A 13,871-nucleotide genomic window follows, 5' to 3' on the forward strand; every position below is an offset into this window, starting at 1 on the left:
ATGGAAGAGAATCAGATCATAAGATAAAATTAAGAAAATGCTAGAACCTGATTGGTTCTTGGTGGAGAAAGAAGAGAGGAAGGAATGTTTTCATGTCTTCACTGCAGTATGAAATCCATTAAAAATCCATGCTCTATAATTATTATTGTAAAAAAAAAAAAGTTGCCCCAAGAACTTTCCCTCACTCTATTCATTCTAAGGCATTTTCTAACTCAGGAAAAGAAAAATTACTGCAGAACAGCAGAAAAGGATGTCAGATTCTTTACTGTTAGCTTCAAAAGCAGTGTTCCAGGACAACAAAGACATTGCAAAAGTGCTTGCAGAAAGAGACTACATCATTCCTCTCCACTGAACCTTCCACGCCCAGAAGATAAGAGCCTTCTGATTAGGATGAAAAGAAGTCATGAAGGAGAAGCAAAGGGGTTAAACGCACACATGAGGAGGACTGGAACAGGATCTTCTCTCACAAGTGTGTAGCTTAGGGAGACAGAAGGTTGGAGAAAAGTGTGGTGTTCTAGATCTACCACTTCAATTTGGTACCCCAGGACACAAATGATGGTGTGGGTCTCTCTACACCATAATAACATCGAGCCAACAATTACACATGGCTGGGTATGACACAAGGGAATAATGAGGCTCTGATTCTACCTTAAACTCGCCACCGAGAAGTGGACAAATAAACTTTCCCCACTTCCCCAAGAAGGGCTCAGATGTTTGTTGAAGGAGACAGCTGAGGGCCAAAGGGGCTTAAATTTGTAACCCAAATGCCAGTGTGAATCATGGAACTGAGGTTTTTACAAGTGCAGAGATTTCAGAAGGTGACCTTAGGAAGAGTGACAAATACTACGACCACCAAAGATCAGATACTCTCTCTCCCTGACTTCCCACCTCAACTTCAATCCTGTCATTATCATAAATATGCCTTGGAACAGGAGTGCCACCCTAAAGAGAAGGAGAGGAAGGTAAAATCCAGAACTGACACAATTTTAAGCTTGACTGAAAAAGTATGACAAAGACTGAGTTCACCTGGAAATGACTAGATACAGTTTTATAGCATCAGGAGAAATCAGGCATATAATAGAAACTAAATGTAAAAACGGGAAAATAAAATGTTACCTGTTTTGCATATATGATTTCAGGGCCCACGAAAATTATACTTACAGCAGGTATAAAGGCATTTACTGCATTCTTAAGAGGATTAAGAACTCTCTTTGGGGAACTATAACAAATTTTGTAAAAAAAGAAAAAAAAACATAATAAATCATTGACTGAAATGCTGTGACACTAAATTGAAATTAACAAAGTGAACTGCTATTTTCCTCATGCCTGGCCTTCCCTCTGAGGCATGGTCTGATTCTAATTTAGTGCTGAGTTTGAATAACTAAGGTGATAAGGGCCACTAACCAGTATTCTTCAGTACTGGGTATTCCAAAGATTTCCAGGCCATTCTTGGGTCAAAGTCTAAAGGACTCCAAAAAAAAAAAAGCATTAGGTATTGAAGGTAACCTGATAGTTAAGATAAACTCTAGAGAAGTGGTTCTTAATGGAGAAGATGGGGGAGAGGCAGCAGGTAGTTGGCGGGGGAGGGGAGAAGGAGGAAGGGGGTGGCACCCCATGGGACAGTTGGCGATGTCTAGAGATAGTTTTGGTTGTCATAACTTAGGGTGGTGCGACGAGCATCTAGTAGGCAGAGGCCAGAGATGCTGCTAAACATCCTACAAAGCATAGACAGTCCCCACAACAATCAATAGTCAAAATGTCAATAATGTCAAGGTTGAGAGACATGCTCTAGAGGTGAGTGAGAAGCCTAACCACGCTGAGGATCCTGGCAGCTTCATAAAGTTGACCTATCACTTTGAATTGTTAATATAACAAAGTTATTGTTCACCGGATCTTTTGTTCTGGGAAGAGCTTGGACAGAACTTCTAGAATTTTTACAAAAAATACTTTTTCTTTTAAAGGGCTCTTGATGATGATAATGATAAAATTCAGGTGAACTTAGTTCTAGTCATAGTTTAGAGCAAGAAAGACCCAGATAACTATCTACTCATCTCTCTATTTTGGATTCTATATTCTGGGCACTTAAATATAGTTATCAGGGGAAGGACAGAATAGAGGGAAAGGAAGAAGCCTGTAAGAGAAAGAAGCTCAATATTATCATTTCTATTATACTGGGGAATGAATAACTAGGTCATTTAGTAATATTAGCTTTGAAAAATATAAACTTCAAATTTTAAAATGGTCATTAGATTAAGAAATATTTTAAATTCTAAATAAAAATAGTCTTTAAATTCTTTCCTTTCCTCCTTTGATTGTAGAATTCAATTTATCAATAAATAAATACATTGCCTCCCTCTTAATTTCAGCAATCTGTTCTTGAATAGTTCAGTAAAAAATACTTACTGTGAACCTAATTACCATGATTTTAATGGGAAAAATTATAATGTATATGTCAACCACAAACCCACAGCCAATTTCCTAAAATGCAGTAAAACACCCCTAAATAATTAACGAACTATCATGTTAGAACATAAAATGTTTAAACATTACTTCCCAACAAATCAATATAGCTAATAACTTAGCAATATACTGAACATCTCCTCTCTGAAGACTCAAGAGCTTTTCAAATATCAACATGTGGGTCCGATGTTGCGGCTGAAATAACTCAAAAACACTCCTATACATTGTTTCATTGGACATATTTTGTTGATTTTTCATTTCACTGACAATTAACAGTGCTATGTACTTTTTCATGTGCTTACAGGGTATTTGTATATCTTCCTTTGTTAAATTCTGTTCAAGTATTTTAGCTATTTCTTTTATTTAATTGTATGTATTTTTACAAGTCCTTTGTCAAATATATTACTTTGAAAATTTTTTGTCCAGTTTATAGTTGGCTTTTCATTTCTTAAATATCTTTCAAAGAGCAGAAGCTTTTAATTTTAATGAATACAATTATTTAATTTTTACTTTTATGGTTAGTGGTTTCTATAAGAAATTTTTACCTACTTCTAGGTCACAAAGATATTCTCATGTTTCTTTCTTCCAGAAGCTTTATACATACTAGAATGGCTGAAAATAAAGGTTGACAACACCTAATACAGGCAAGGATGTGGAGCAACCAGATCTTTCATAAATTACTGCTGAGACTGCAAAATGGAACAAGTACTTTGGAAAATTGCTTGGCAGGTTCTTAAGCTGTGAAACTGTTAAACGTATACCTACTCTATGACCCAGCAATTCTAGGTATTTATTCAAGAGAAGTGAAAACAAGTCCATCAAAAGTTTATACAAAAATACTTACAGCGACTATATTCATAACAGCTTAGAACTGGAAGCCACACAATTGTCCAAAAAGAGGTAGCAGAAAAACATACTGCAGTACTGTATATTCATATAATGATAAATGAACTACTGCTACAAACAATAATATAGATGAATCTCAAAAATATGATGAGCAAAAGAAGCCAGACACAAAAGAGTTCATACTTTATGGTTCCACTTATATGAATTTCAAAACAGGTAAAATAATTGACATTGATAGAAATTAGAATAGTGATTGCCTTGGGGTAGAGGGAAAGATAGGGGATTGAACAGGAAGGGATACAAGGGAACTTTCTAAGGTGTTGAAAATGTTTTATATTTTGACAATGGTGTGGATTGCCTGGGTGTATTGATTTATTATTGGCTTGTATACTTGAAATTTGTGCATTTCACCACATGTAAATTATACCTAAAAAATATAGAGCATATTATATTTTAGAAGCACAAGTATAAATTTTTCCTACAGCTGAGATATGTACACTTTATGACATATTAAAAGTCACAGGCATTCTACTAGAAAAATGTTAAACTAGGAGAAATCCTGTTGGGGTATGCCTGTATTTCCTACATGCCTGGGAAGATCTGTCTTTGTCTATGCCCTTTTAGATGTATTAAGTAGAGAGTCAGATTATGTGCTGAAGGTTGTTTCACTCTGGATTACAACATTTTAACTCAGTGGGAATTCCCAACAGTGGGGCTGTGTTCTCCACTATGTTTGATCTGTACTACTGGGCAAGTGCCAAGAGTTAATTCAATCTCTACCGAAAGTTGTAAATACAAAACATGGAATAACAGGGTTTTATTTATAAAATAACAAGGTTGGAAAATATTTTTGTTAGCTATAAAATTACATGTAACCCACTCGAACCAGGGTGAGTGTACACTTGATCAGTGACCGAGATCTGCTAAGACTCCAACTCAGTCTTAATAGTACAAGAGAGACTACATAACTGCAGGTAAAGCATTAACAAAACCTCTTGTCCTTTATGAACAAACTTGACCCTGGTTAACTTTACAGCACTGTTTCCCTGGAAACCTGAAAAAGGTAGAATGGCAGTGGTGCTACTAGGCAATATTTCTCACGATAAAAAAATTACAAATTGCATCTGGCAGGAGAGAAACTATACATGAACTATAAAACCCTGGTGGGAAACCACAGTATGGGGCTCCCTGCATATGATGACTCTAATAACGAGGCAGGCTCTAGAATTTATGATTGGGAAATTCACTGCTGTTAGACTCATTGTCATCTCTGTCCTACGGATAAGTCACTCTTCAATGCCACAACATAAAGTGGAGATAGCATCTGCTCCTGTACAACAGTAGGAATGTCATGAACATAAAATAATATATGAAATACTTTGACCTCCTCAGAAGAAAATCAAAACATGTTTTGGGGCTTCCCTGGTGGCGCAGTGGTTGAGAGTCTGCCTGCCGATGCAGGGGACACGGGTCCGTGCCCCGGTCCGGGAGGATCCCACATGCTGTGGAGTGGCTGGGCCCATGAGCCATGGCCACTGAGCCTACGTGTCCGGAGCCTGCGCTCCGCAACGAGAGAGGCCACGGTGGTGAGAGGCCCGCGTACCGCAAAAAAAAAACATGTTTTGGTACAGGCACAGCTGCTAGCCTTACGTTCCTGGACATTTTTGACAATATTCTATTTTTTGTTTTCCTCTCAGATATATACATAAGCAGTTCCTCTTTTTAAAATACTAAGTTTATGTGTATCAAAGATGAAAATTATAATCTCTCCCCTACATCTGGTTAACTGAAACTAGCCATTAAATATCACAAACGAGAAGCAAACAAAGGGAAGAGTCAAGTACCATTAGAGAAGTTAGTGACCAGAGAGTAGACAGAAACAAAAAATGGAAATCCCCAAACCATTCTAAAGCAGAGAGAAAAAAATTAAGGATATTTAGACTTAAAGGCACTTGATACAAACTTTAAATAGATAAACTAAGAGTAGCTCCTGAACAGTCTCCCATGAGCATATAAATTAATCTATCTGTTGAGTCTATCAGAAATCAGTATAATACTCTAAGTCACTACCTTTTTTTGAGTTTTGCTATATAAACCTTTTTCCTACAGAAACTTTTAATGTTCCCAACGTAAAAAGTAAGCCAATGAACCTAATATTATGATGCACTGTAGAGAGACTGAGACTCATCCTGAGAATACATGAATTTGTCATTTGAACTTTAATTATGAAAAAGAGCTGGATATAGTCATCTTCTCTTACTGAGTTCCAGATAGAAAGCCCACATCCTCATTTGTCAGCTAACATTACCATTTGCACATATTGAATGACTTTGCAAAAAAAAAGGTTCAACATATCAATGACTAGATAGCTACTTTGGGCGGATAAAGCTGCAGGGCTTTTTTTGTTTTATTTTTGAGGACATAAAACCACTACAGTTTTCCAGATGATTAAACTGAAATATTTAACAATCTGCAATTCTAATTTATTTTCTAGGCATACATGCAAATTTTACCAATAGCCTGTAGCAAAATACTTAAGCTGCCACAAATTGATCGACACATTCTAGCCAGAGTCAGTTCCATTCTCCTGGGTGTTTAAGAAGTACCTAGGGGTAGAGATGGAGGAGAAAAAGGAAAACTAACCCACCCGACTCCTTAACCCTATAATCTTCTCCACCAATGAGTTTATGTCTGAGTGGATAAGAAATAAACAATATGGCCAAAATTGTCTACACTGGTGTCACTCCTTCTATGGCAATAGAAAAGAGCCTCTCTCAAATGGTGCCTTATAGTAGAATCCATGTGGGCCCATTGCAGAGATGACAGGATAGACTACCTCTAGGAGGTACCAACTAGGAATGCCTAAAAGACTAACCAGTTCCACTAGTTATACTGAATTGGAATGCTAATAAGCACTTGCTCTGTGATAACAGTGTGTTAGATAGATGACTCTGTGATTATTCATTTGTACCCTTATTGTCAATTCCTCAAGGATATGCATGAACAGAATAGTGGTCATTTAGTCTCAGCAGCTACTGAAGATACTGCTACTCTATCAATTAGGATGTTTTCAGCTACAATCAACAAGTAACAGAAAAGCAGACCAAAAATGGATTAAATGAAGTAGACATTATTATCTTATTTTTAAAAAGGTGAATCCAAGGTTGCTGCAGTGATTCAATTATGTCACATGGGTCCAGGTCCTTTCTATCTTTCCACTCTTCTAACCTCAGTATGTTAGCAATGTCTGCCTTCATGGTCACAAGATGGCAGGTAAAGCTTCAACATCACATCAACACAAGAGTAAAGAATCGCCAAAGCAAAAAGAAGGGGGTGAGCAGAATTTTTTTTTTTTATTTCCAGAGGTTTTTCCATTCTACCACATTTTTGCTTACCTCTCACTTGCCAAGACTGAAACTTGTCCATTGTTAGTCTAGATGAAGAAGAATATAATTTCCATAACTGGCATAGAAGAGTTCTCTAGGGCTAGAGAACAGAGAACAAAGATGGATCCTCCCTGCCCTCTACCAATCCTCCCTCACTCTACCAATGAAGACAATGAGGATGGTTTACATGGAAGAGGAGGAAATAGCTATAACCAGCAGTATTTGCATAGCTCATTAACAAAATAGTATATAGCAGATCCTGAAAAGTCAGCACACTCTCAAATCATTCATTCATTCATTTATTCATTCAACAAATATTTGGCAGGCACTATTCTCTGTCCCTGAGACATATGAGAGAAGAAAATATAACTTCCAAACCTCATGGAATTTACATGCTAGAGGAAGAAGACAGACAATAAACAATAAGTATGATAAATAAGATAAATGTATCTCATATATACATATTTCATATATACATGAAAGTAATGATTTCTTTTTAAAGACTGGGGTAAGGTGGGACTGAGAGGAAGCTTTAAGTAGGGTGATTGGAGAAGGTCTCCTAAGGGAGTGATAATGATTAAACAGCAAAAGGTCAGACTGTTACCTTCCCAGTCCACCCTAATTTTTCAGATGGCCTCAAGATAACTGCAACTAAAATAAAAGAACATGTCAGAGGAAGAAGAAGAAAGCAAAAACTGAAGTACTGTATAGAATATATCCAGAAAAAAATTTGGTTGTGCTTACAGACATATTGGAAGCAAATAAACTACGAGCTTACTAAGATTGAGGAAATTGTGTTGGTAAAGAATCTATGAGCCTGAGAACCAAAGATCCATCTGACTCTGAGCCTTAAAACAACCTACAGGCTTACAAAAAGCTGCAAAATACACACAGCCCCTAAGGGGAACATATTCCCACAACACATTTCAGATGTGGCCAAGAAGAATAATAGATGAGGAAGGTTCTTCCAGAAGGTAGCGCAAGGGGCCACAGAGAGCAATGGATAAGAATTCCCTCCCAGAGAGTAAAAACAGGATGCAATCAAGGCACTTCTGCCACTGCCAGAGCAAAAGTCTTTTTCTTTTTTTTTTTTTTTTTTTGCGGTACGCGGGCCTCTCACTGTTGTGGCCTCTCCCGTTGCGGAGCATAGGCTCCGGACGCACAGGCTCAGCGGCCATGGCTCACGGGCCCAGCCACTCCGCGGCATGTGGGATCCTCCCAGACCGGGGCACGGACCTGTGTCCCCTGCATCGGCAGGTGGACTCTCAACCACTGCGCCTCCAGGGGTCTTTAAGACCCCTGCCCAGCTGGTCTCCATCAGTGCTATGGACCAATGACTGCTGTGTCTCTCATTGTTTTCTTACCTGAATAGGGGTTTTAATTTTTTGGGCCACCCTGATCTACCTGAGTTACATCTGGACCTGAGTGAAAAGACTAAACATCACTCAGACATCCTTGGATTTGAGCTGGATACAGTAAGTAGATGGAACTTTGAGCTGTCTCGCTTGGGAAAGGGGTGAATGTGCTCTATGTGTCTTGCATGGAGAAAAGATGAATGTGAGAAGGACATACACAACACTTGGCAGCCAGAATTGCAGGTTATGTGAGAGACAGCTAGCTTCCCATCAATATTCATCCACTCCTTATTCCTGGCACATAATTAGGTTACATATCCCAGTCTCCCTTGCAGACTGATGTAACCATGTGACTAAAATCTCAGCTATGATATGTGAGTAGCTGTGATACGCACCTGTCTCTTCAGGACTCCAGCCTTTAAGAGAGGTGTGCCTCATCCACACTGTTCCCCTCTCCACTGGCTGAACCTGAGGTGGTGAACAAGCGTTGACATGATGACAAGGTGCCAGAGGATAAAAGAGTCACAAGATGACAAGTTGGGAGAATCTGGGTCCCTGAATCACCACGTGGAAGAGAGTTGCTACCAACCTGGAACACCCTCGATTATTCCATGAGGGAGAAATAACCTTCTTGTTCATTGTCACTGATTTTCTAAGTCTATTTTTACTACAACTTAGTCTACTCTAACACAGAAATTTAACTCCCCAGCTAATGTAGAAATTATCTTCTATATATTTTAAGATGGCAAAAAAGAACATAATGTTGATACATTTTTGACAACTTTTGTCTTAGTTTGGGCTGCTATTACCCATACCATAGAACACCATAGACTAGGTGGCTTATAAACAACACAAATTTATTTCTCACAGTTCTGGAGGCTGGAACTCCAAAATTCAGATGCTGGCAGATTCAGTGTCTGGCGAGATCCTACTTCCTGGTTCAAAAACAACCACCTTTTCACTGAGTCCCATGTGGCAGAAGGGAAAGGGAGCCCTCTAAGGTCTCTTTTAGAAGGGCACTAATCCTATTCATGAGGGCTCCACCCTCATGACCAAATCACCTCCCAAAGGCCTCACCTCCAAATACCATCACACTGGTGGTTAGGATTTCAACATATGAATTTGGGGAGAACGTTCAATCTATTGCAGCTTTCTTTCAAAATAGCTAAAATTTTTAAAGTATTAAAAACTATCATTTTCCAGTTATTCTGGAAAAAAAAACCTGTAGTGGAACCCCTCATTTCCTACAGATTATAGATAAGTGAATCATTACTATACTTAACATGTAAAATTTATCATAATAATGAAAAAAAGCAGAATACAAAAATATATGCCAATGTGGTACTTAGACATCTTTATAGTGCTACGGCAATTAAAATGTAAATATATTTCAATGCCATTAAAAACTCCATTCCAAAAGCAATTACTTAATGCCTGTCCCTTGCATCGGTGGTAAATTTCTCAAGAGTAGGCACTCTCTTGCTCTCTACTGTATAATACCTGGAAAAGTATCTCAAATATAAAGAGCATTTAATAAGAAATTGTTAAATGTACAAATAAATAAATGAATGATTAAATGAATGAAAAAAAGTATTTTAAAAATTGAATTAGTTTTAACTTTTGTGAAAAAGTACACGTTTAGTAGAAATTCCAAAAACAAAAAAGTTGTATTCTTTTTCACTTACCATTAATGCTATCATCTCCCATCCACAAACCTCACTGAATTAAAGAAAATCCTGAAAATTTTAAAATTCTGAAATTTAAAATTCTCTATCTAACTCAATTGGTACACTAATAGTTAACTCAGAAATATGTCAGGATTTCAATGTCTAGCTTGAGTATTCCATACCCAGACATCTTATATTTATACAATGAAATATAAAAATAAACCTCTGGTAAAATATTGTGAAACAGACTGTTTTCTAACTTCAGACATCAATCCCAAACTTCCCTTTTATCACCTTGAATTTAACAGCGGGAATGGTGCACATTACTAAAGACTGGATTTGAACCACAGTGGAAAAAAAAAAAAAAATCAATAGCTTAGTAGTTAACTCCCAATCTCCTCCCAGCAATGCCAACAGTAGTTAACTCCCAATCTCCTCCCAGCAATGCCAACAGACTGGAAATAGGTTTGGTTTGTTCTGCTTGCACAACAGGACAATGGATCAACAGACAGCTTACCCATAAAGTCAGCATTACGGAAACTATAAGTGGTAAATCCCTTTAATGCAAATATTTGTAGCCCAAACTTTCGAAGGGATGCTGGTATAAGCTTAAGAGGACCCATAATTTTAAGAGAGACATTTTCTTCAGAGTTAAGAATTCCAATAGAGCGGTACTAAACTTTGTCTATAATCCTATAAAAATTAGACTTTTAGAAAATGGATCAACAACACTGAAATAAGCCTATCACACTGCTCAATGTGAGTGTAAAGCAAAAAGAATTCTAAAACAGTCAATTTTTGCTTTCTTGCTTGCTAAAAATGAGAAATAGGATAGGTATTTTACCTCAAATAGGTTATTTAAGCCAGCATTGAATCTAAGATTGAAAATTTAGTCTTCAGAGTTTATTAACCAATTTTAATTTTTAATACATGATTCATTCACTTAACACATTCATTCAAGAAATATCTATTGAGTACTGTGCCAGAGATTGCTTGTTGCCTATTCTAATATACACTGTTCCTATTTAGAAGCCCTGATTTTTAGCTGGGCACATGGATGCTGGAATAAAGGTCTGATCCCAAGTCTCCCTTTCATCCAGGCTCTTACCACTGGAAGGGTGGGAGGTAACCAGAAATGTTTTGTAGCAGCTTCTCAGAAATATCCTTAAAAAGCAGCTGGTATATATTCTTTGCCCTGTCTTCTCATCTTCCTCCACCCTGCTGTTTAACATTTGTCTCTAATGAAAGGGGCTATCTCTTGCACAAAAAGATGAGCCCATGTCCTAGGGATGACAGAGTAGAAAACTAGGAGCAGCATGCGTTCCTGAGGACTTTGTGGGTCAGAGCCACCACACCTACCCTAGACTGCACATCCCCAGACTTTAATGTAAGAGAAAAAATAAAGCCCTATCTTTTAAAGTTACTTGTATTCAGGGTTTTTATATTATTGCAGTGAAACCTAATCCTAACTGATACAAGCACAATCTGTAAGGTAAGTGTTGAAATACAAGATGACTAAAGCAGGGTTCCTTGCAAACAACCGGCTTAAATTCTAGCAATGAATATTGAAGTATAAAGAACACCAGAGTGAATTAACAATAGTTTTTGCCTGTTTGTTATATTTTCAAACCAACTCCCTTCTTCTGGTAACAACAACCACTTTTCTTTGGAGGAGTTCTTCTCCCATATTATGAGATCAAATTTTAATCCCTGCAGCCCCATTCCTGAGCCAACCTGTTTTCTGGGGAGGGGTGAGGTGGGAGATGCGGGAATGTAATCCAAGCCTGGCCAATTGAAGTACTGGTTTGGCCAAAAAGTTCATTCGGCTTTTCCGTAACATCTTAATGCAAAAGCCAAATGAACTTTTTGGCCAACCCAATACTAGCCACTATAATTGATTCAGAAATGAGCATATGAATTAAACTTGGCCATTTAGAATCCTGCTGTATTAACAACCATCGCTACAATATGTTGCATAACAAAACAACCCACAACTCAGTGCTTATAACAACAAGTATCTATCACAGGTTTGTAGGTCAGGTAGGCCTCCCTAGCTTTAGGCTGCTGATTGGACGCAGGTCTGCTCCACATCTTTCATCCTCCTTGCACTGGCAACTATCTGGGCGAAATTCTCTTAGTGATATATGACAGAGGCACAAGAAGCCAAGTTAAATCACACAAGCACATTTAAGGTCTCTGCTCACGTCACGTTCATTAATATTCCATCAGGGTGGGGAAATATATTCTGCCCACTATAGTGAGCTATGAGGTCACATGGCAGAGGGAGGGTATGAAGAAGTGGAAATAATAATGCAATTGATTATGCACACATCTTGAGTTTCTGGGTCCTTTAGGGTCATGGTACTAGAAGGCTCTAAGCCTGGGGCTGCATGCATCAATCTTCCAGGCTAAATGGATGAAGCACATCTCCAACAGCAGAGAATGAATTAACACATAAAGAGAAGCAAAGGCAGCAAAGGTAAGAGATGGATGAATAGATACACTAAGTATACTGAATCCTTTACTTTAAAATAGGAACATGCCAGAAAAAATACCAAGAATAGCAGTGGTATGAACAAGAGTTGTGGGGATTCAGAAAAGCGAGAAGATTAGAGAAATTTTTATAGCAGACGTTCATTGGAATGATGAGCGAGGGTCATTTGCACCAGAGCAGACATAAAAATGATATTCAGAAAAGAAAATTATGTAAACTCTCTAGCAGTCATTGTTGGTTTATATACCTAACTTCTTTTCCTTGTCTCTGTTATAGAGGTTGAAAAAACTAAATACTCACTTCCCTAGAATCCATTGTTGTCATATAATTTCTAGTGATTAGATATAAGCAGAAATCTGCTGGGGTCTCTCAGGAAAGCTTTTCCTTCCTCACAAAAATGAAAGAGGCAGCTTTCCCTCCCACTTCTCCCTACATCTTCCATTTCCATCCTCTTGCCTGGAAGACAATATGTTGCTTAACTGTAGGGCAGCCATTCTGCTCTTGAAAGGGAAAGCCAGAATAGATGCAGAGAAGGTAGTCCCGATATAATGAGCCAGTGAACCACTGCCGGGAGATGGCTCCTCAGATCTTGTTCGGTGAAACAAATAAAACCTTACCTGATTCAGACACTGTTAATCAGGTTTCCTGTTACTTTCATCTGAAAGGATTCCTAACTGATTTAAGCCTGAAGTCAAGGTAATGTCGGTTTTAGGTCAAGAACAAATTATATAACTAATCTTTGTATCTATCCCCTTACAGTTTGTAACACATTTTTGCACACTTTACTCAGTTACTAAATTAGAAAGGATTGCAGTTAATTAAAAATAAAATCCTTGACTATCCAAGTAAATGTTAGGTTTTATCAAATGAGACAGTAAACTGGAAAGCCCATTGTAACTGTCTAAATGCTGAATAGATTCATGTATTACTGTTAGGAGAAAGGCAACATGCCATGACAAGTTTTTGAGAAGGGGAGTTCACCTGTGTTTATTTCATAATGGACTGTGAAAGACAGACTGAAAAAAAACTAGATCGGAAGCAAAGAGATCTGGGAAGAAGCTCTTATTTGATGAATGAAGGATCCACTGACAAAATAACAAGGGATTCTAGCCAGGATGGAGTAAGGAGTACCAGAATAGCTCTTCAAAGTTAGAAAACAGGGCAAAATTTATGAAATATCTATTTTCAGACACTGAAACACACGCAGAGCAAACATGTCATCCCAGAAAGAAAGGAAACAAATGAGGTGAGCCCTACAATTGCCCTAGTTTTATGCCTGGAGGTACTTTCAAACCATGGTCCACATGAGGAGATCCAAGCAAAGCGGGGAGGAGGAGACAAAGATTGAGTCTAGGGAGTACAAGATGTCTGGAATTTGTAATCAGGAATGCTAGAAAGGAAGAGCTATACACAGAAAGAGTTTCAGAACACGTTTTAAGTCTTCACCTGAATACTAAGCTGTGCATGTACAGGGTGAAGCTCCAACAGGCTGGGCAAAAAATTAATTACCAGGGAAAAAAGAATTACTTGGGAACTACAATACGAACAACTACTGGAACTCATAGGGAAAGTAATTATTTGAGTTTTCTCCAAGTAGAGTATAGAAACTTTACTAAAGACCTGTGACATACAATAGACAGCCTAAGCCACTCCTTAAGAGAGA

The sequence above is a fragment of the Delphinus delphis genome, chromosome 4 (assembly GCF_949987515.2).
Source record: "Delphinus delphis chromosome 4, mDelDel1.2, whole genome shotgun sequence".
In the NCBI taxonomy this organism is placed as follows: domain Eukaryota; kingdom Metazoa; phylum Chordata; class Mammalia; order Artiodactyla; family Delphinidae; genus Delphinus; species Delphinus delphis.